The sequence below is a fragment of the Corvus cornix genome, chromosome 1A (assembly GCF_000738735.6).
Source record: "Corvus cornix cornix isolate S_Up_H32 chromosome 1A, ASM73873v5, whole genome shotgun sequence".
Classification (NCBI taxonomy): Eukaryota; Metazoa; Chordata; class Aves; order Passeriformes; family Corvidae; genus Corvus; species Corvus cornix.
Window position 1 is genome coordinate 31,058,751 of NC_047057.1, and position 24,461 is coordinate 31,083,211.

Sequence of the window (24,461 nt, forward strand, 5' to 3'; positions counted from 1 at the left end):
GGGGGCTGCTAATGTACCTGCTTGTCATGCAGTATGAAGTTACTTCACACTAGGACAAATTTGGGTAGCAAATTATGATGTAGGATTTTCCCTTGCTAGTAAGAAGAGAGAGAGAAATATCCATAGGCATTATTGGTGATGAAAGTACTTATTTTCTTCAAGGAACCATTTTATAAGCTAACCTCCTGGCCTGGACAATAGCATGGGTTTTGGTGATAGAAAAGCACTCATTTCTACCTTTCACTTTGCTGAGAGATTTTCCTCTGTTAATTCTTCACCATTACAGTGTCCTTCAGGAGGGTCAGCAAGTAGCCAAATGTATTTGTATTTTAAATCCCTCTATGAACAGCATAAGTCATTGCCTCTACTTTTCTGAATGTGATCCATTATAAGTAGAAGCACAGTGAAAGCAGTTGAATTCAGTGACAGTTACAGATCCTTACTTGGCACACAAGTCATAATGTTTGTAAATACTGCCAAATGACCACTGTTCAGAATGAAGAGAAGATAAACTTGAATAATGGCCCTGATTATTTAATCTTTATAGGCAAGAAGTAGGCATGCACACTTCTCATCTTCCTCTAGTACTGTTAGGCTTTGGGAAAAATTTCTGTAAGAACAATGCACAATTCTTAATATTTCCATGGCTTAGTGTGAAATAATATTGCAAAGAAAAAAGAAGCTGCAGGATAATGAGGAGAGCTTAAGCTTGGAAATCATACATTTGATTCACAGACTTTCTTTCTCTATGGAAAACTGTGTAATGCAGTATTTAGTATTCAGGTGAATTTACCACATCCAATTATTTAAGCAATTTATATGCAACAGATTCTGTTTTTCCTATTTTGCTTAATGCTACACAAGAAAAAGATACCTCTCCACCCACTTCTGCTGGCAGCTTTTAGGACATGTAGTGGTGGGGGGATGAAATACTCTTAGGCAGGATAGAAATAAATTTCCACCTCTTACTCATTGAAGAATATGCTCAATACTGGGTGGTTCAGAAACAGACTTCTAGGGAATAGAACAAGCTAAATTATTAGTTGAAAAGAAACCACTTCAGAAGAGACTTGAGTCTTAATAACTACTGCTTAGATTTGCATCCCCCTTGCTCTGAACTGCAAACCCTCTTCAGGGGGTAGGTCCATCTTTCTTCAGATGAAAAGGAAAGTCTCATTCCAACACCTCAGAGCTTAGAGCTACCACACAGCACAGAAGAGACCCATTTACAAATCTCTGCCTGAATGGCAGGGCCAGAGGCAGCAAACCTACATCATAACTCAGGAAGGACCAAGAAGGGCAAGAGTCTGAGATTGATGCAGCCCCCAAGTCAGAGAGCAGAGGATGCATGGGTAAAGGCCTCAGGGGAGATTTGCCAGGGTACTTCACCAGTATCTTGGTGCACTCATGGCTCTGACACAGAAATTTCTGCAGATGTCATTATATTTAATATAGAGGTCAAATAACTAAAACTGTCAGTTATGCTACTAAGACCCTTCATTAATCTCAAGTGTTTTGGAAAGATACTGTGTATAATATTTAAATTTATTTTAATATAATCAGCCTTGTAAAAAGATTTATCTTGAATGACCCAGTCATTACCTAGAATTAAAACAACAGTTAATGGCATTGAAGGCATGCAAAGTGTGTCAGGTTTCAATTACTGAACAGAAAAGGAGATTGACAAAATTTTGGCATCAGAACACACCTCTGTCAAGGGGAGTTATAATGTTTTGGACAGCAGGAATGGACAGAATTGAATTAGTCTGACTAATAGATCCTTCATGGAAGAAGTGCTGTATTGCAAGGACTGTGACAGATAAACCATGAATTCTGTATTACTGTCTAATATCCACGAAAAAAGTGCATATATGCATGTAAATCACAGTGTTCATTATTTACTTGTGGGAATTTGAGAAAAATATTTCATTAACCAGTCAAAATGATGGAAAGATCTGCCAGTTATGATGCTACTTCAAAATGTATGCCACAGTAGTGTACAGTAGGCAAGATACAGCACAAGCCAAATTTTTTATTTTTTAAACTTATTTAAGATTCAGCCACAAAACTGCAAAACGTCCTGATGTGAAACCTAGAATAGTGTAAGTGACTTCTGAGAAATATTTCCTCAAATACAGCAATAGGACCAGGTACACCTAGAGTTATTAAGAGCACAAAGCTACACCTACACTCTTGGAGACCTTTCCATTAACTTCCTCAATTATTAGCATTGAGAGCCAGCTTGAGAAGTTCCCTCTTCTTCAAATTCCTCCTTAATTGCACTTTTACAAGGAGTCCAGTATAGCATAACACCTATTGCAAGAAGGTACATATTTTCATTTTGAATGTCACAAAATCCCCGCCCCCCCCCCCAACCCTAAACTGGAATCAGGAAAGTAAGGGCAAAACTTTACCACTTCTTTACATCCAGCTCTTCTTCTTTCAAATTACAGATTATCTGCCACTGCTCTAAATTCTTCAAATAACCTAAAACCTTTTTTTTTTCTGACTTTCTGAGATTAAAGTGAAAATACATATTAACAGTAACCACATTATAGGGATTAATGGTTTTCACTATTAAGTTTACATAGAGGTGGCCAAACAGGCAGAAAATGTTTTCACAAATTGCAATGGTTATGTATTTTAAAGTGTTCTGGAATTTACCAGGTATCCATAATGTATTACTATCTATTCTCTGGAGGTGTTTGAATACAGTAAAACAAGTATACTATTCCTTAAATCATTTGGGGGAAATAAATTGACATTTACCATTTTACCTAGTTCCCAAAGACTAGACTAGTAAAAATAGCAATATTTGAATGTACCTAGCTCAGAAGACATAGAGCCATTCTTTTTGTTTGATGGCTGATTCAGTTTCATAGTGAAAAAGCCCTGAAATCTTATCCTTTATTTTACATTGGCATGTTGAAGATACTGCCTCTCCCTAGAATTTTTGTATGGCCTAAAGTCCACTGGATTTAAATACCTGGGTCAGTGGGATTAAGTACAAGATTATGCCACTTCTGAAATGAAAAAGGGTCAAAAGAAATATTGCAGACAATAATGGCTTTCCTGAAGAGCCTCTCTTCTCATTCTGTGTAGCGTGTCTGTTTGCATAAATTCAGCAAAAGACTACAATTACCTAGACTGCTCTAACAAGGCTTATATGTACTGCAGGCTATATAAGTGTCTCTTGTAGAAATGAGTGTTCCAGCTTTATATAAGAAAAATGGTTATACATGTTATACGTCTTCACTAAACTTAATGAGAAAAGAGATACTGCTAACATGAAAACAAGGCTAAGTGAAAAGTATTTCTCCATAGTCATAACCATGTGGTACAAAACAAGCAATAGAAATACTGTTTCATGATAACCTTGAAATACTACAAATATTCAAACCATTGGTACTTGGATCTTTGAATATTCAAACTATTCCCTGTGCAGTCTCCAGATTTCTAGAATTAAACCTTACTCAGGTCCCTCAATTAAGATTCCGCCTGCATAAAATTTTACTTCTATAGCATAGTTACTTGGTATCTGATGTTTGCATTTGAGACAAAACATTCAACAACCTGATCTGAAAAGCCTGCCCAAGTGAAGGTCACAACGTTCCCACTTTCTGCAACAGATTCAGGATCTCATCTGTAACGGAAGAAACATTTTATCTGTTTCAAACAGTACTGGAAGGGACTGTTACAGAGCATTTACAGAATATCAGAAAATGTGTTTCTGGGTAATAAGAATGAATAACTTTATTACAGCCCTTTTACTTGTTATTTAAAAATACATGAAATATAGAAGCTTCTTACACAAAAGTTTTGGGAACATAAAAAATTATATTTGATCATTTCAATGGAATTCCTAAATGGGGCATTTTGATATTGCAATTTAATCAGAAATAAAAAGAGAAAAAACCTGCACACCTGCAACTAGTGTAACAAATGCCATCATAAGGAAGCCAGCTTTTTCTAATGCAAAGTTCCAGACTGATATAATCGTGTCTTTCATGTTTGTGTACAAGGCCAAGTACACTTTAACACTAATCACACACCACTGGAAAGCATCTCTTGAGTATGTGAAAGGATTCTGTAGAACACCTTGTAGAGTGGGAGTGAATAAGTAAGCTTTTAAACATTTAAAAAAAAAATTACAGACTCTAGAGAACTGAGACAAGAAATATTTAACGTTGACAAAACCTAATGTTTAACTTTTTCAGTTAAAGGTACTCTTTGAGACATATGTCTGGAAGAAACCTCTTGACTTCACCATTGCTGATCATTAAAGGCTTGTTTGTTTAACCTTAGCACTTTATTCATGTGCAGTTTGTACATGGATTATATAATTTGGAAAAGGACCATGAAAAGATGCTATATAAATGCTCTGTGTTTATTTTGATTACCACTGTAGCTAATATCCATTACTCAATTATGATAATCAAATGCCTTTTCAGCCTCAAACAATGCATAATGAAATGACAAATGTTTTTTACTTGTAAAATTTTGATTTGGTTGATTAAATAATTACAAAGCATATGTGTAAATATAAAATAAATCTTCCTTTATTTTACAAGACATTGCAAAATTTGAAGAGTCAAGCTGTACTTCAGTAATCATCATGGCTTTCACAGTGAAAGCTCCATCACTGTGGATGATAAAAGACTGATTCCCAAATATGTCATTGTGGATCTGTTTAGGTAGAGAAATTTAGTCAACAAGGGATTCAATTGTCAGCTGTAAAAGAACAGTAAATACGATTTTATCTTTTTGCTATAATTAAATTAAGAAAAGATTTTTTAAAATTTTCGGTTATTTGATAAAAATGTGAATACGTAGCACTTTTGTGCATTTCTTCCACCTTTACAATGGAATAAGGTTCTCATCTACTATATAAGAGGGTTTTTTTTTCAACTGGAAATATTAAAAAGGTTAGTGGTTTTAAGGAGAGAAATGACCAAATAGACATAATAACTAATATCAGAAAAAGATAGAACTGTGTTTACCCATAAAATATGTTATTAAAATGTGGAGGGTACATTAATTTCTCCTATACTCACTTCATTCAAATAACCTTGAAGTGAGTGTAGAAGGTGAGGGAAAGGCACCCCATCTCACCTAACCCCAAGTGAGAGGCAAACACAAATAGACAGACAGGTACTTCCAGATGTCAATTCACTCAGATTCTGGCTGAACTGCTCTCTAAAAGAGCACAGAGTGGAGGGAAGCATTGAGACATATTTGACTTTAAGGCAGTTAAAACATAGTTATATGAAGTTGATCTTATGCAGTGATACTGCTATTTGTCTTGAAGCAATTTGCATTGGGTTTCTTTGAATTAATAGCAGGACAACGTTACAGTGTTATATGGAAAAAACTGAAAAACATTGAAAATATGATGCATCTATTCAGGTAGAAATTATATTTGTGTTTAATATGTATTTATTTATTTTCTAGGGCTTGCTTTTCCTTTTGCTGACTTATCACGTCTTTTTCAACTGCTAAATCAATACACCAAGATGTATTTCAGAAAAGACCCAAGAAGAGTCTATTTCCATCAAAAAGGCATCACTTGTGAGAATTTTCATGGGTAATCTGTGTCATACAAATTAATAAAACAAACATTATCATTTTTCTGTCCAGAATCAGGCATAAAAGAAAGTCAAGATCCAGAAGAACACCATTACAGTAGAGATGATGCTGTAAGCTAATTGACTAAGCCAGCTGCTAGTCTAAGTCACTCTAAGGGTTTAGGGATTGTTCTTTTTTTTCCTTGAGAACAGTCATCATTATTAAACTTTCACAGAATAACAAGCTACTATTTAAATAACCAAATAATTCCCACTTTAAAGACTTGTGGGCACATCAAATGGTACATTATCCTAGTGACAACATGAGGTACAAATATTAAGCAACCTGACACTTCAGTAATAGCAGGGAGTCTAGTCACTCTGGTGGTACTCAGAAGAAGACTGAGAAGCCTTTTTAAACAAGAATTAAAGGAACTGTACCACTCTCAGAATGCATTATCAGATTGGATCCATTTGGCCTGGAATCTTGCTTATTTTGGAATTCTACAGCATAAATCTGTACAAAAAAATGTAAGTGACACAGCTGTGTGACATAACAGTCAAGCTGTCCAGAAGCACACTCATGCATTTGAATTTTTTCCTGACATAATCTTTTAAAATGGTAGTAAACATTTTTTAGATACCATGAAACTGTCATATTAGCTGTTTTATGAAAGATAGCTAAGGTTTTTCTTGTTCTCATCTCTTCTTGGGATACACTTAACAAACCAACAGCATCACATTAAGGATATCCAGGGAACATAATTTTGGACTACAAACATTGCTATGTCTTAAGCTAAAACAAATAAATTATTTGGCTCGTCAACAAATAGACTGGTTTCAGTTGACTTAAAACAGAAATAAAGTTATAACATTTTCACCTAAACCCCATAATCTAGTTAACTTTTTTAAAGACAAAACTAAAAGAACCCTCTCAAAATAAGTCTAGTTCACTCTTTATGCACTTGCCAATTTCTGAAAACTTGGAATTCCAACTTGCCTCTTATAAAACATTCAGGAATAAATATAAAAATAGTTTTCTCTGATTAATAAACAGTGATAGACTGTCCATGGCAAGGGGGTTGTAACTAGATAAAATTTTGGGTCCTTTCCAACCCAGGCCATTCAGTGATTCTATGATTCTATGACATTGTAGAACTGTTCTGGATATAGAACAAGTACGTGGCTGTGATTGAGAATCATCGTTTTTAGTAAAAGGAGACACAACTTGGATCTAAAAAGCATAGAATCATAGGATTCATACAAGGTTATTCCATAGTTATGAATCTTCAACAGTATAAACCCACACTTCTCTCTTTTTCCCTCCTGACATTCCACTGAAGTTGAGCCGAATTTGTGTAGCAATAATCTTTGTGAAGAACTGCAGGGAGAACACAGAATTAGCAGTTTGGTGGGTATAAAGAAGTCTTACTCGATTTTTATTACTTTATTTCCAACTAGCACACTGGTTGTTTGAGAGATCTTTAACAAAGAGTGAACTGTACCTAAGTACTTTGCAGAGACACAGCCCAGAACCGCTATCTAAAGAAAGCAGCAGCTCAGTGCATATGTTTATACAGTCTTGGTGACAGCAAATTAGTGCTGAAGTTATACTGCTACTGTGTTCTCAAGGCACTGATTCTACTAAACATTTTTTGTAGAAATTTTAAATCAACACACTTGAGACCTATGTCTTTGACATGAACATGGTTAATACCATGTGGAGATAATTTATTATGAACTTCATAATACTTGAACAAGTATCATGACCAAAGAAACCCTGTTAAATAAAGAGTTTTTTAGAGTGACAATTTAGTTGTGCAGTGTGTTGTCATCAGTTGAGATTTATCATAGTAATGACATGTTTTTCACTTAGAAAATTGTTAAAAATTATTTGAATATGGGATTGGAGGAATGACTTTCTAAGTCAAATGATATAAACACTGAAAAATGGTAAAGAACCCATCTGAAAGGTAGGGCTTACATGGTTTCTGTTTGTTTGGGAAAGGGAAGTACTAAAATGAGGATGATGCCATGGGCAACTCTCCAAAAAAATTTATTTACAGATGTATATGTGCTTAAAAATTTAACATGAAAAATTGTCCTGTTTTGGAAATTAGAGACTGATTAAGCTAAATAAATTAATCTATTAATAATCAAAACATTTATAAAAAAAAGCTATGTAAGTTATGAGTGGCTTTTTTCTGTTAAGAAATAGCATTCCAAGTCCTCATTTGGTTTTATCCAGAGCACTAGTTAAAATGTAAATTTTGTTTTGGATATGACAACACCAAAATCTTGTGACTCGTAAGCAAAAGCTTCTAACATCAGAAGTATTGCAAATGAGCTTCCATACTTATTTTCTAGTACTCATTAGATTAGAGATTAGATGTCCTTATATGATTTTGCCCTTAGCCAGGAAATAATCTTCCACAGCTGAGAGTTGTTTCTGTTCAGCCTATATAGTTTCAGGTTTGGATATGGGAATTAAAGTACAACCACCATTGTAGTAAGCTGGGCTTCAGAGGAACACTGAGTCAGACATTTTCTTCTGTCATTAAATAAATATTGCACTTTTGTATTCTTCCCTCACCAATGGATATAGTTTAGCACTGAAGCTCATATTATTTTCACCATGTTAGCCTGAAGAAAAACATTGCTCCCATTCTTGGATTTTTCTCCTTTGGCCAAGGATTTGTTGTAATTTGTTAAAAACCTAATTTATTTCAAATCCTATGGGACAGATTATTTTTTCTTTTTTCTGATGTGTTTCAGGCCTTGAGTCATTTTGTTGACTCAGCCTCTGTCACAGCTTCTGAGTCTGTGGCCAAAAGTTCACAGCCTTCAGGCTGCTTAGCTGCACTTCAGCGCCAAAAAAGGGCAGTCTGATTCCGAGAGGGCATAAGGGGAAAGGAGAAGCAAAAATTAATGCCAGGAGTAGAAAAGACCTGAAAGGATGAATTAAATCAGTGCAAAATTAATGACAGTGTCAGTGCACTATGAGGACAGCAATGGTGGAGGCTGTCCTTGGGCCAGGCAGGGTGAACCTCGACAGCCAGGGCCAGTTCCATGATCTCTGGGACCTCAGCCAGAAAGGTCCTGTCCTGTCTGCCCCCAGCTGGCAACTTTATCCCAAGATTAGTTTTGTAACACAGACCTGGCAAATTTTTCTTTTTTTTGTAGGAAACTGAGACAATTGGAAATGCTCGCAAAGGACCTGTTCAAAGTTAAAACGTTTGACAGTCAGGATAAGATTCATTTCAAAATGTCAGTCTCCTAAAAAGTTTTAGTGTTAAATTTAAGGTCACCTGCATTCCCTGAATAGCTCCTGATACAGGATAGTCGCCTTGTAAAAATACTTTACCGTTCTGGATCATTGTCCTATAACTAGGATTTCTCTCCAAGCTGCCAACCTGGAGAGGTTGTCTTTGACTATAGAAGGAATTCAGAGGCTCACCTTAAGCAGACTGTAAGCTCTAAGGTAATTAACTAAACTCCTTCTCCGAGGACAGAACTGACCATTCTTAGTCCGTAGTGGCTGGACTCTCTGGGCATAGGTGTAGCTCTGCTCTTTTCCCAAGCAGCTGATTTAAAATATCTAGTTTATCAAGGAGATAAGGTGACTCTCTTTAAAAAAGTGTCAGCAAATACAAAGAGCTGTATGGGATATTAAGTCCCTTTCTGGCACAGGGCACTATGATCAAGCCTTGTTTTCAAAGCAGTTAGGTTCTTTGAAAATATGAGCCATAATTCCATCTCCCTATTGTGACATAACTTATCTGGGAGGCAAACAAAAAACCTCAGCATAAAGAGGAAAAAAGTATAAATCATTCTTATGGGTGGAATTCCTAGAACAAAGAAATAATTATAAACTTGAATTATCATTTCTTCAAAGAAATATCAAGCTTCATAACTATGTATGTAACAAATGAGCCTTCCTTGTATAAATAGAGCCTCTAGATAGCTTACCTAAAATCCTAAACTCAAGATCATTCGGAGAGTTATTAAACATACACATTTAAAAAAATGATAAAATATATAAACATCATTCATTCAGAATGGCAAATTTTGCTCTAGAAAACAATCATGAGATTACATTTAACCATGTAATTGAATGGTATTCCTCATGTTCCTGATGAAATTATCAATGTGGCAAGTTAATTCTGTGGCCTAAGTTCTGAGAGATGCCACAGAATTCAGTATATTCCAGAAATGGGATCTGAGATGCAGTGAAGAGTGTCTTTGACTTGAAATTTTACAGAGAAGTTAACTGTAGCTAAACTGATTGGATGATAGGTTCACACAAGTAAAACCCCATTGCCAGGCTAAAAAGACAAGTTTTAATCACTTCCTGACCTCTTCATACATCTTCCAACACCATACCTATTCTCTAAATGCGTTAGAACATTGATACCACCACAATATGTCTGAAGCATCCTCCAGGATTTGTTGTTTTCTGTGAAGAAAAAAAAGTGGTTAGACTTTAAATTCTTTGAGATGGAATAATGTCTTCAAATATGATTATAGACCCTGATGCTGGTTTTACCTTCAGTACGAATTAGAAATATTACTATAAGTAGCCCTACGTACTTTGTCCACAGTTATGAAGCTGATGTTCATTTGAAACAATTTATCAGCCAATAGGTGGCACTGAAAGTATTTAACATTTATCTAAATCTTCTATTTTCTTTTAGGAGAATTCAAGTTTCCCTCATGTAAATGACATGCTATGCTCACAAATTAAAAGCTGAGGCACATATTGAATTTTTTTATTAAAAATATTAAGTATTTTAAATAGTTGGAGAACTGTTGAGAATTTAAACAGTTCCCTGGATATCTGAACAAGTGCATCATACTGCTTGTATCCTTGTCAAAACTCAGTCTAAAGCAGGAGATCCTTTTGAGATTGTGGGAGCATTGGCATTCCAGGGAGTATCTTACAATGAAGTTTAAACTGTAAATATCTGGCAAAACTGTAGTGTTCCAGAAACTGGTTTATATTGCAGTTTTTGCATGCTGCAGGTCAATTTATTTTCTTTTCTCAGTTGCTTTCATTTTTGTAAACCTGCAAGGAAAGAAGGAGGATTTTGTAGTAAATATAATGTAATTTTTTGTCACTAGCATTCACCTAAATTAGGACAAATTTTACAAGAAACCTCTTCATTCTCTGTGGTAAACAAGTTCATAAACTATCCTATGAATAGAGATAATGAGGCACTTTAGACCAGATTGCCACGTACCATAAGATATTCATAAAGAAACAACCTCGCCATGTTACGTTTTTGCTAATTTTAATATATTGCTTGAGCAAATGTGATTCAGAAGATGTTAAGTATCAGTGTTTTGGTTTATACATAAATTCAGTTATCTCCATTCATTGATTCATGTTACAGTTCCTCCAAGCTTTTTATTGAAAGTTATGCCAAGATGGTGAAGTAGGAGTGACTCGTTCTGAAAAAATTATAATATTTTGATACAATACACAATCTAACTCTTCCATTTTCAGACTACTTCTCTACCACCTCTGTATAGAAATCTGTCTTAAGGGCAAATGTAGGTCACACAGGTTTCAGCTATACCAAGTAAAAATGGGCAAGGATTCATTGTGCTGTCATCAACCACAGTGTTACAGGGGACAAATGAATAGCATTGAAACAGAAAGATGTCCAGAACTGGATAGTGTGTAGAGAGAAACAGATTTACTCAGCTGTACCAATGTGTCTTAATTACAAGGAACTAAAAGCTTTTAGTGCATTCCTGCCTTCATCATTTCCTGACAGCAGGAAAATTAAAGTACCTTCAGATTGCAAAGCAGTAGAAAACAATAATTTAATGCTATAGCTCCAGACCCCAGCAAGGTGTAAGATTTTCTAGCTTCACCTCAATTGGTTCTGAAGACTTATGACACCGCAGTTGGTGATGAGAATTAATGTACCATATCAGAAAGTAATTCAAATTAAAACTCAAACCATTAATTTAAAGTTAGTCATTGTTTTCTCTGTTCAGGAAGCAAAGCAAGGAACTACATAAATCAAAGAAGACTAAGCAAAGATGTAGCCTTTATTAACAATACAACTGAAAATGTCGTCCTTCTCAGGTTACTGGGAATATGAGTGGGTATGACAAAAAGAAAGACCAGTATTCTGGCTGTAGATATCTTGCCCAGTAAATTCCTTTTAAACAATTTCTATAACCTAATAGTAAACAGAGGACTGAAGTTATTGCCAGTTCTTGGATATTTGTACTGAAAAAGAAGTCTCCTAGCTAATGAAGGAAATCAGGTGTTGCTATAATGAGAGAACCAACAAGATGCTTCCTAATGGTGAGACTTGTTCAAACTGTCATTGAAATGTCACCTGCTGCTGAGTCAACAGGCTTGGCAGGCATGAATTAGAGACAGTAGCCATTGTAATCTGCCAGGGCTCTTCCTAATGGGATAATCATGCTTATATAGTGAACTACTAAGGAGAACTATTGAAAGTCTCCAAGTAACTGCCAAAGATGAGATTTCACCTTATGCTTCAGTGCATACAGTTTTCTAACTAGTAATGGAAAAAAATAAAAAGTACTTGAGAATCTGTTGAAATGCTGATAAATAGCAAGCAACAAATCAGTTGTTCACACAAAGGGAGACAAGGTCAGCAGGTAGGAAGGCCAGTGCACCTTAAGCTAAGTCTTTATTTTTACAGACTCAACAATTATTGGGGAAACAGGGAGAGTGCCCAAGACTGCAGGACTTCACTTCCTGGCACTGTTCCATTAGTTTCCAGGCACACTGAGAAGGACCCAGTTTGTGGTAGACACCAGTTGCCTTATCCTCCTGTCTCCACTTCACTATTTTCACCTTCTCTTCACTGGCCTTCTCTCGATATTCTTCTGCAATGACACTGTTTAACACTGCAGAGCAGAAGCTGTGACTCAATCAGAAAATTAATACTACAAGCGTTGAGTAGTAGAAAGTTTTGGAAGGAGAAAGGACCAGAACAACCTACTGTGAATGGAACCAAACAAATGGAAAAAGGACATCCCACATGGTGCCCAAACTTAAATGAGAAAACAAATAAAGGGTGAAAGAAAAGAAAGTAATAATTCTCCTACTTTTGAAAATCAACCCCAGCAAACCTGCAAAAAAACTAGGAAAAGCCCTTGTTCCCTAAAATATAAATTATTATAAAATTCTTCACTTGAGTATATTTTACCTTTAAATTACAAAGCTCCACAATATTTCTCAGTTGCACAATGCTCATAAAATACAAGAGTTGCAAAATTTAGGCCTGCTGAGTTGGGAAATGCCAGAGCCAGTCTCCTACTGGAAGTACATTTCAATACACTTATCCCCGTAATGATCCCGCTTAAGACAAGACACCTCTGAGGGGCTCCATCCTTCAGAGCATTGTATCCTACTCTTGGCTCAAAGTGGACAAGCAACTAGGCAACCAGCTAATGAGTAAGTCAAGACTTAATCTCAAGTTCATTGTTTGCAGTTTTGTCTGTGAAATTTTCAGGGAGTCAGAAAGGTGCTTTGAAGATCTCATGGATCTCTGTGGGCCTCCGTGCAAGCCCAGACTTGTTCTTGATTAAGAGTCTAAATACTTGCAGGGATCACAACTATAAAAACATGGTCTCATTGATTTGCCTAAAATCACACTACAGTTCTAAGGCAATCAGCATTAAGTACTCTTCCTGTGCCCTGTCTTGTCACTACTTATCTTCTAAGTTTAGTAGTGGTTCTGTGTGTTAGGGTTTGGAATCACCCTGATGATTCATCAGGCTTACCAGGAGCACTGAATGAAAGAAATATCCCACCAAAACAAAACACTGTAAGCACACAAAACAAAATACTCTCCTAATATATATGTATTTGGTTAAGGCTGCAAATAAACATAAACCCTATGAGTTCCTAATTTTTCAGCACTTGACTTTACTGTCTTAGTGATGAACATGCCTTCTGATTTAAAATAATAAACCAAACATCAAAGAATCACTAGACATACTCCTGATGTTCAAGAACATTGAAGAAATGATTGGCAACTCATCCATGACACAGCCTCTGTTCTTGGACATAATACACACTTCATAGAACATATCACTGACTTTTCATCCAGCATATTGATCTGCCCTACAGATTCAATTTATGCCAGTAGGTTTCACAGCTACTTGCTGGTAAATGGCACACTCAAAATGCAGTCCTGCTCTGGTGCCAAATGTCAAGTCACCTTTTCCATATTGAGTTACTAAAGCTTGACAGCAACACCACTGCAATTCTTTTACTTGTTTTTAACTTGAAAGGAAAATGCAGTTTTCTTCAGCCTTGTACTAGAAAATGGCCATGCACAGTTTACTGATGATTTCCAGTGAAATTTAGGCTAAGACAAGTCTTTCGGATGGAAAGTTTCATTCCAAATGCCTAAACTGGTGAATGTTTGTGAAACTTAACTTCATACAATATTTCAAGACTATTTTGTGTCCCAATTAAAAACTGTATGCACAAAAAATAATTTAGAACCAGAATTTTCATTTTATTCAATTATCAACAGCTTTTTTTCAGTGGGAAAGTGTGTTCTTCATGCAGATTTGTAGCAAAATCCAGAATTCCCACACTACTGTAGGTCAATAGAATCAAGTAAACCTCCTTCTAGCCAGTCCATAAAGAAACTGGCACATAGCAACATCCATTATAAATAATGAATGGACCAATTTCAAAGTGTAATATTACATCAATATTCACACTTTTTGAATATTGATGTAAATTGGTTTAAACTGACCAGATGCTCTGAAGATGGCATAGACAGGTGCAAATTATTTTTCTCCTGTTAGCAAATCCCATTAGTATTTAGAAGTGATGCACTATAAGGGCAGGCAGCTGTTTGTTCTCCTTAGGGTCTGCATAGAAGGCACCTCTAAAGCCCCCATGGAATTTCATAGGAGTGCTGAAAATGCAGAATAAGCTTGAAATCAGATCTTTAATCAACACTTTACCTTGAATGACTACACTTTTTACTATCCATTTCTCAGTACAGCAATGCTGTCACAGTATTATCCATGCTCTGTTCCCTTCCTGAGGCCTGTGATTACATCTACAAAAGAAACTAAAAGAGGCTGGGGCAAATTTCTAACCCTGAAGTTACATGTGCCACTATGCTCTAGTTCATATTCATCTGCTTAAACACTCTGCTTTCCAAAGGAGAGAGAAGCAAATCTACCAAATTTCTGAAATATTTCTACTTCATTCTAACTCCTGCCAGTTAGTCATTGTGCTAATAAAGAAATTATACATACAGTCACACACTAGTGCTTGATTCCACAAGGTAATTCTGTTTTATTTAGTGGTGCGAGCAAAGCCTCTAAGAACTCTAAGAGAAGACTTCCTCTTGAGGTCTTCTTAAATTACCTTTTCTGATTTGCATCTGCATACCCCTCCAATGGTCTTGTCCCCTTTCTTTGTGAATCAGTGAGTAGCTTTCCAAAACACACATCTACTTTTTCCATGATTCTACAGATGACCCTACTTAAAATGCAATCTTCTTTCTAGGTGCATTTTAATCCTGACTGTAAACCCAGAATAAAAACCTAGTTGTAGTATGAGTAGTGATGCAATGTAGTTATGCTTTTTGCTAATTTTACAATATTCTTACAATAAAGTAAGGATTGCACTGTGTGTAGTGTATGTGGACAGCTGGAGTTTTAAACAGTTATATGTATGACATACATGGGCCAGGGAAAAGAATAACAGTGTGGGGTCTGCTAGAACAAGGAACAAGATCAGGATCAACCAAACAAAGTGATCTCTGGGTTTTTATACGCCTCCTGCTGTGTCTCCTATTGCCTGGTCACCTGGTCAGGCCACAGGTCCCCAGCCCCTTTGTTATGCAAAGGGTCAGGAGATAATGGCCTCTTGTCTCGGGCTCCCAGAACTCAACCTGCAGCTCCCACTGCAGCTGCGCCCCGAGATACCTGCACTGAAGGCACCACTCACCAGAGAGAGTAATAAGGTCTGTTCTGAGCCTTCTCCAGCATAAAGAACCCCAGCTCCCTCAGCAATAAAAAATGTATTTTGAATATTAATTTCGAGGGCATTGTGCTGGTTTTAGCTGTGATAGAATGACTTTTCTTCACAGTAGCTGATATGGGGCTGTTTTGGACTTGCGCAGGAAAATGTGGATAACACAGATGCCTTTGTATTCCTGAGCAGTGCTTACACAGGGTCAAGGCCTTTCCTGCCTCTCACTCCACCACCGAGTGGGATGGGAGTGCACAAGAAGCTGGGAGGGGACAGATAGGACAGCTGACCCCAACAGACTGCAGGGATGTCCCACAACATGTGGTTTCATGCTCAGCATATGAAGCTGGGGAAAGAAGGAGGAAGGGTGGGATGTTCAGAGTGATGGCCTTTGTTTTTCCAACTAACAGTTATGCATGATGGACCCCTGCTTTCCTGATGAACACTTGCCTGCTCATGGGAAGTGGCGGAAAAATTCCTTGTTTTGCTCTGCTTGTGTTCATGGCTTTTGCTTTACCTATTAAACTGTCTTTATCTCAACCCACAAGTTTTCTCACTTTTACTGTTCTAATTATCTCCCCCTTCTGAGCAGCTGCTGGTGCTTAGTTGCTCACTGGGGCTAAATCACCACAGTCAGTTTTAATCCTATTTTGTATACAGGGTTTGTTAGATATGTTCTTTTGATTCTTTTCCAAAAAAACATGAATACATCTTACAGAAAATGATCAATTAATCTTTTCTTCTTTTTACTTCCACGTGTGCTTGTTCATGGCAAAATTATTTCTTTGCTTCCCCTTTGAAAACAAGGCTGTCCTTAGTCATTAATAAATGCATGCAACTTCTTTTTGCTTATAGAGGTCTGTATATTGTCTGAAGGCATGCATACAGTATATACACATGGAAATCAGCTTCCAACAATAATCTTACCATTTGCATCAGATTGCTAAGGCTTTTGAAGCTTTCCAATTTGCATGACTTAGTGGAAATAAGGCATAAATCAGTTCTTTGACTTTGTGTTGCTGTTCCAGAGTGTTATGGGAAGAGCAGCCTCTCTTCTGCATTCCAGACCAAAAAAGAAAAAAAAAAAGCCAGTTCAGTAAATGAAAGAGAATATGACTGTATTTCCAAACCATTACAAATGCACAGGGTACATTCACCCTCCCACCTTGCTCAGTATGACTCTGATATTCAGACAAAATCAAATATGAACAGCTACTACCACAGTAGACATTCAGCTTTGTAAATGCTCTATTTACGTGGCAAAGAAATGGGCCAGGCTTTACGGGAGTTTTACAGAGAAACAGAAATTTCCAGAACTGGCAGTGTAAATTGAAATAGCAGGAGGTAATGCTATGAGAATAATATTGGAAAAGCAACTAGGAAACTGGATGCAGGCAACTAATTTTAAATCCTTTCTCCTCTGCAAATATAAATCCTGTAGTCACCCATCTTTAATGTTCATAGGTTGAACCTTCCCAGTTACTTGATACAGATGCCATTGGAAATACACTGTGAAAAAACAGGTGATTCAGAAAGTAAATGTGAGAAATTATGTTAAATATTTTGAGATAGACACATTTCTGGCAGGTCAGATGTCAATGCTAGTAACTGGCTTTACCCCAGTAATCTAGTGAAGTTTGAAGTTCCCAATCTCTCTAAAAGCTACGATCCCTCAGATCTTCTGAGATTCTTCTTTGAGGCACTACTACCACATCATTTCCTAGGCTGTGTGATCTGCTGCAGTGGGTTGAAGAGAATTAAAGGGAAGGAGGGTGAATGAGATCTTTTACACCATGCTACCTGCCATACTAAAGATGCTGCAATAGGCCACAGTGATGAAAGCACATTTTAGTTTCATATCCAACAGATTGCAAAGACTCATGTAACTATCATTGTTTTCAGAAGTATTCAACATCCCTATCCCAAAAATTACTTACTTCTGAATCTATGGACAGCAAGAATGTCGAGTAGGACTCCACTCACATGGGAAGAATCCTTTGCGAATCACTGGAATTTCTAATTGTAATGGCCTAATGGTTCTTTCATCATTCTTATAAGTAAATTATTGATTGTAAATAAAATAAAATGCAAAATAAAAAATAAACTCCCCCTCCACAAATTTATAAACCTTCTGCTGCCCTGGAACCCAGTGTAATCATTCATAAGCAGTCATTACAAAGATGCATCTTACTATCTGAAAGTATTTCACTGAGATCTGCTAACACCACTCCCTCCTAATACATATCACGTATGTTTTATACGGGATGAGATCTCCCTTGGTGAAATCTTCCACCTGAGATCATTCCAACTGAGATGTAATCCCACATTAGAGAGTGAAATTCAGATATAAATACTGAATGTTCAAACCAACTTTAATTATAAAGAGAAAAAATGTGGAAAGAGAAGTTACACTTCAACAGCTGCTTCTATTTCTGCTTGAAAGCTTGGGGGAAAAAAATGCAAGTCAAAGGAAAAAAAATAAAGTGTTAAGAAAAAGCCTTATTCACTAGATGACAACTAAATGTTGCACACTACCCTTCTTGTGTTTAAGGAGAAGAGGATCGCAATTTTGTAAACTGATCCAGTCATATGATCAGACATGCAGTAGAATAATATGATTGGAAAGATTAGATGATATAAACAGCAAATGAGGTAAACCATAGAAGAAATCACAGAAAAAATCCAAAACTTCTCTTCTTTGAAAATTCATCATTTATAAATATAGTAATAGCCTCCTACCCATAATAAGTAGGCAAAACAATGATGATGGAAGAGAGGAAGATTACAAGAATCAGAAAGAGTAAGAAGTGTGCTGAATGGAAGTTTTGCAACCAGAAGGAAGAAAAGTTCTTTAGATATGACAACATCCAGCCCCTCAGACAATCCAGAGTTACCCAGTGTAATAGCTTTTGTACAAAACTATAGTGTTCACATTTCTAAACAAAGAGAGGTGCCTATACCAGTATGCCATAAGGGCTCAGTTAGACACAGCATGAATAGGAGCACTTCAGCAGTGACACTCAGGGACTGCATTCATGAGCCAGGAAAAGCTGAAGGCAAATTACAATTTGAAGGCATGCCCACTTGCTCCCTTGGCTCCAGCTCCATGATCCAAGCTGTGAGGAAGGATTGAAATTAAATAAAAGACCCACAAGCCAAAGGTACAAATGCTTCATTAGTTTTTCAGGCAAACCCAAGTCTCATACTAATCTCAAACACTTTCTGTGAGAGAAAGGATCTTGAACTGGCTAGGGAATTAAGAAGTACAATGATGTAGGTTTTTTTGAAGCCTGCACTTATTACCCACAAAAAGGGTGCATAATCAAGGTCAGTAAAGTAAAGTGCAGGGCTGAGAGAGTCAGTGCACCACAGGAAGTAGTACAACATTAAACAGAAATCTGCCATGAAGACAAACACCTACCAGAGATATCTAGCATTCTGAGTAACTGCATTAGCAGCCAGCTCTTCGAACGGATGGAATTTTCTTTTTCCCACCTACAGTGCCTTCCATAAATAACTTCCTCGTGATGTTAAAGCTGCCATGGAGCTGCACACTGGGAAGCTCTGCCAGAAGAAAGGATAAATTGAGATAATTCTGTACTCTTTTAGTATCATTGCTCTGTTTTAACACTCGCATTTGATATATGCCTTTTCCTTTTGACCTTCAGACTAGTCACATGGGTGTCAGGGCTCAGCAATGGATAGCTGCTCCCTCAGGGCTGAGAAGTCACAAGTGATATTGCTCCCAGTGGTTGCTCTGCTCTATATAGGGTTGCTGACAGTCACAGACAAAGCAAGTGAGGAACTAGGGCTGGAGTCTGTATAGGGAATCCAGCCAGGAGACAAGGCCAGAAGAAGGTCTTAACACAGGCGCTATTATGTCATACCTTAAATCCAGATTGCCAGCCCAAGCTTAAATCAGAGTCCCGGGCAGGGCGAGGGTGAAGGGCCCTAGCTGAGGTTGGATAGGGTATCTGAGACCTCTTAGTGCTCCCAGGGGCCTGACAGCACCTATAGAAGCTTAATAATAACTTGAGGAAACAAAGATTCGCACATTTGAATTTATTACAGCTTCAGACCAACCAGGGCAGGCACCAGATCTGTGGGGCAGTTTACTGTGCTCAGTCCCCTCATATCTTCAGAGTGCTTCTAGACCATATGTTCTTTCACAGCTTCTGCAGTGAGTCATGGGCTCAGCAATGGGCTCATATAACCTAAATGTAAACTAAAGATACGGAGTCACTAAATGGAAAGTCAGATTTTTCATTTAGCAATTTTCACCATCAGGAAAGTAGGAGTGGGATTGCACAGATGCTAGAACTGGAAAAAATAAGAGGGTATCTGTCTCTTCACAGGCTGTCTGTGGTACACCCTGCTTCTCCAGCCTGCAAGAAATAGGGAGGTGAAGTCTAAGCATTGACCTAAAAGAGGAGACAAGATCCAAATCCTAGGCTCATCAAGGAAAAATGGGAACAAATAAATGGATGATAGAGCAAATTGTGGTACAGATCTTGTAGAGAAGAAAACAGGATTGAAAAATATCCTAAGTGAAATAAACAAAACAAGGAGAAAAGGACTGGTGATTAGCAGGGCTTCAGGGAATGGAGCTGCTGAGCTGAGAAGAGTACATTTGGTAATGAAACAGAAGAAATAATTTAGGTGCTGTCAGATTAGGTTCATTAGAACTGGACCAAAAAGTAAGTATTAGACTAAACAGTCAGAAACTGGGCAGCCTCCAGGGGAAAGTAATGTTGTTAGGTGTTAATGTCTCTAACTCTGTTAATGTCTCTGAGCAAGCACTGGCCCTGAAGGGATGGTGTGCGCCATTGATCACTCAGAGTTAGCATTTTCCCCAGTACATATCCAAGAAAGGATCTTGTCACAGACCAGCCACACCTGGGTTTCCCTGACAGAAAACCAGGCCATGCTAGAAGGGCAGAAGCTGCAGTGGACACAACAACTTTCTTTGGCCTTCACAGATCCAGAAATCAGCCTTGAACGTGCAGCTTTACTGCAGGTAATGAGACTTCTGTCCTGGACTAATTTCTAAGGCAAACCTCTGTTATTTATGAAGCAAGCTACAAATATTTTTCTAAGATCTGAAGAGGAAGAGGAAAGGTCTACATTTGTCCTTATGTCCATATTGGCTCTCCTTGTGTACAGACGTCAAACCAGTTTTACAAGAATGTTCCAGAGGTGCTGCCTCACAACACTAAGTTACACATTACTTGCCCTTCAACAACCCTGTACAAAGAGACAGTGCACACTACTATATATTTCCTCTGTGTCTTGTTGCTCAGAACCTCCTCTGATCCTTTTTGGTATCCAGCTTTTTCTTTTTTAGAAGACAGGCACACAGGATCCACCTCTTTCCTGTCTTCTCTTGATGAAGGCTCTGAAAATGTTTTCTATTCTTTACACAGTTGTTTTTGCTTACCTACCACATCCCCAGAATAAGGCAAAATTCCTCAAAGATTCCTGTGTTTTTGCCCATATTCTTATGTTTTATTTGAATTTCAATAACATACACATAAAACCAGTTCTATGTTGTTAAAAAAAATTATATATTGGGCCTAGCTTTATCCTCCCTCCATATATATGCATATATATCTATACAGCACTCCACACCCAATCTCTTACGGTATTTACAACAGCATACAGCAGCGCTACTTTTGGCTAAAGAGTTTAATGATCTGATTTCTGATTTCACTTGAACAACACTGGAACAGGTGAAAGGATCAGATTCAAGGATACTACTCTGTAACTTAACCACAGACTTAGCTGACCTAAGTTTGTGTTTAACATTTGTGTTTCTGGCACTACCATATGTAGAAAATTGCAACCAGAAATCAACACAGGATGAAGTCTGTTGTTCTTAAACACAGTATAATATGTGTCAGAAAGATCTTCAACGTTGTTATAAGGGCAAGATATTAATTACCATCACTATCTTTGGCAGTTTGATTTTATGTTGTGGCTTCTGCGGTGACAGATCATATCCTCTGAGAGAGGTCACACCTCGTGAAGAATTTTTTCTGAACAGGCTCACCCAGCTCCAGTATGGGACCTGAATGTCTTCCTACTTCATTTCTATCCCAAGCTTAAAACAAGCTTCCTATTCCCACAAAGTCTTTTCCTCTTCCATCTCTGCTTGTAAATCATACAACTGAAACTGAAAGTTTCTAAAATTCAGAAGCCTTTTTTAACTTATTTTTTGCAGTCATCTTTCAAAACTCATGAACTTTTTCTATCAAACCTGGTCTCCCTCAGGAAAAAAAAGCAACATATATCCTTCCTTGCATGCAGTAAAACTAGACATCCTTTTTCTGCTTTTGCACACCACTGCTCAGTCAGTCCATGGTTTGGAAACCTATGCTCGAGTCTCAAGTGATCATTCTGCCTCTGTGCAAGTGTGCTCCCGAGGCCCTGCTTACAAGCATCAGGTGACAGCTTTGTCTGGCACTAACTGTGCTTGAATGTCAGGACAGTTGTCTTCTGCTGGAATTGTGTAAGAATGTCAAACTCCTTGTTTTGATGGTATCTGTTCCCTGTTCTGAATTTTGCTTATTAAGAAAGGCCCTTAAGAAAGCAAGTGAATAGGCAAAAACTTTCCCCAAAACATATCTTTTCACAAATTTTTGTACATAATTTTATTTCTATAGGTCAAGGAATCACTTCTATCATATTGACACATCCCACAAGACACTTCTTAATTATATGCTTACTTTATTATATGCTTTCTTTAGTCTTTTATTTGTTGTTGTATTTTAAATCTGCTACATGAACTGATTTCAGAACTTACCAGTGTCTAGTTATGTTCCTATATAATTTCATCCTACCTTATACTATCCTCTGTGTTATACATTAATAACCTGAACAGCTTCAACTATTTATATTATTTGGGATTGTACTTCAGGTACAGAGCTAAGTCCAAATGTAAGCCAGCAAAGCCACAGTTCTCCAAGCCAAACAAACTACTTTTTAAAGAAAAAAAATTCTCAATAAATACAGAATATCAAACACATATATTTTTGCCACAAAATCTCCTCTTCAATAGCTAGGGGATGATTTTTTTTGCCATAGTTGGACAAATACTTTGTGACCATCTCCTCCCAGTGAAATCTAGCTACTGAACTTCCTAGAATACTAAATGCCACCGATCTACCTAAATTAATATTGAGAGGTATTTTTTGAGCATGGCAGGACTATTTTTATTACTTGTGTTCCAGTCTCTTCTCTGTTTCATAATCTGCTGATACATTACCTCTTCTATTAATGATGTCTTGGAAATATATTTTTATATCTCTAAGGATTTTTGTCCTACAGTATAGGAGCTTTTTAAAAGAAACACAAAATCCAAAACAAAACATGCACCTCCCCCCCAATCACCCAAAACCACAACCAAAACATACATACCTGATCTGCTGGCCTTGGTATTTCTTGTTCCCAAACAATTATGAAATACATCTTATCAAGATCTGATTTATCTTCACATCTAGAAAAAAATCACCCAAAGCAGGAATGATTCCCCAGGTTTTTGAATCTTTACATATTGATCAAGACCAGGGTTACTCTTCCCAGTTCTTACTGTGTCTAGAGACAGAACAATAGGCTGCTTTCCAGTATCTACGTGTGCTCGATGTAATGCTCAGTTTTGGAGATGTAGCTCTCTTGAGTAGTCTCTGTCTGTAAATTTGTGTTTTATCCTGCTGATGCTCCTTCTGTGCAGAACAGGAGCATTCCACTACCTTTTAAATAGGCGGTGAGTTCCACTGAACTCTTGGGCATGGTGCTGTGTAGCACCAGGTGTTGGACTTGATGATCCTTGTTGGTCCCTTCCGACTCAGCTTATTCCATGATTCTGTGAGAATTTAAGCACATCTCAGCTGGCTCTCCAGTTGCCTATCATGCTTATCATGCCTATCAGGCCTTATCGTGCCTATCAGGCAGAATTAGAAACATGTCACTCACTCCCAGCTGTGTGTCTAAATAATCCATTACAGTCTGACTTTCTCTTTTCTCTTTTATGTCCACAGGAATAACAAGAATGGCTGAATTTTAAGGAAAGGGCTGAAGAGCCTATTCACCCAGGAAATCTTAGAATCTGTTACAAAGTTCATACATTCTGTGTTTCATCTCATATGACCATCAATAATTAGTTCCTTAGATGGACCAAATACCAAGCGAATCTAAACATTGGACACTTCTTATTATTTCCTACTCCAATTTCCTATTTTTCTTTACCTCCTGTTTTCAGGAGGTAGATATCTAGTTTAAGACTGGACCCTTCTCTGGGAAGGCTAAATTTTCTGTGTTTGAAAGAGAAAACAAAACAAGAAATGAAAATTCAAAGTGTGTCTGAAGCGAAACTGATTCAATAGTTTCAAGCATGTAACTCCCAGTTCTGCTGCATATCTTCTGCTAACTCTGCAGTTTTTAAGGCCCTATTTAAAGATAAAAATAGCAGGAAAAAGTAATCTGACCCATATACATGTAAAAATCTTTCTCACACATTCATTCCATGTACAGTTGGGGTTAAAAAGCAATCAATAAAACAAACAAAAAAGCCAATAAGCCAGCACCATGATGCAGATGGGACATACAGTCTAAGATCAGGAAACAGGAGTTAGATAAACTTATCTACAATATCAGACCCTATCCTCAGTAAACTAGACCTTTTCTGCAGATGTGTTTCTCCCTCTGTTTGCTTAATATGGAATTTAAATTATTGCTTTATCACTACATCAGTATATACTGGAGCCTTTGCACAACATGCTGTTTTTATTAGGAAGGCAGAAAACTGGATAGCAATTTTATCATTAAACACTATCTCAAAATCAATGTATAATCTAAATAAGGTTAAACAGACAAACAGAACTGACATCCATCAATTTTTT

The 24,461-nt window shown here is 37.2% G+C and overlaps 1 long non-coding RNA gene across 3 annotated transcripts; it reads right to left on the reverse strand.

Annotated features, from left to right (window-relative positions):
- Positions 1-4,366: 4,366 nt before the first annotated feature.
- On the reverse strand, positions 4,367-23,064 carry LOC109143258. 3 transcript variants are annotated; one of them, XR_002043301.3, is made up of 4 exons: positions 22,981-23,064; positions 18,986-19,128; positions 16,492-16,619; positions 4,367-10,629 (listed from the first exon to the last, which is right to left on the reverse strand). It is a non-coding gene; the product is annotated as an uncharacterized LOC109143258 (long non-coding RNA). The 3 variants fall into 3 exon arrangements; XR_002043303.3 differs by lacking the exon at positions 18,986-19,128 and adding an exon at positions 14,330-14,494 and having other exon boundaries at positions 22,981-23,061; XR_002043300.3 differs by lacking the exon at positions 18,986-19,128 and having other exon boundaries at positions 22,981-23,061.
- Positions 23,065-24,461: the final 1,397 nt, after the last annotated feature.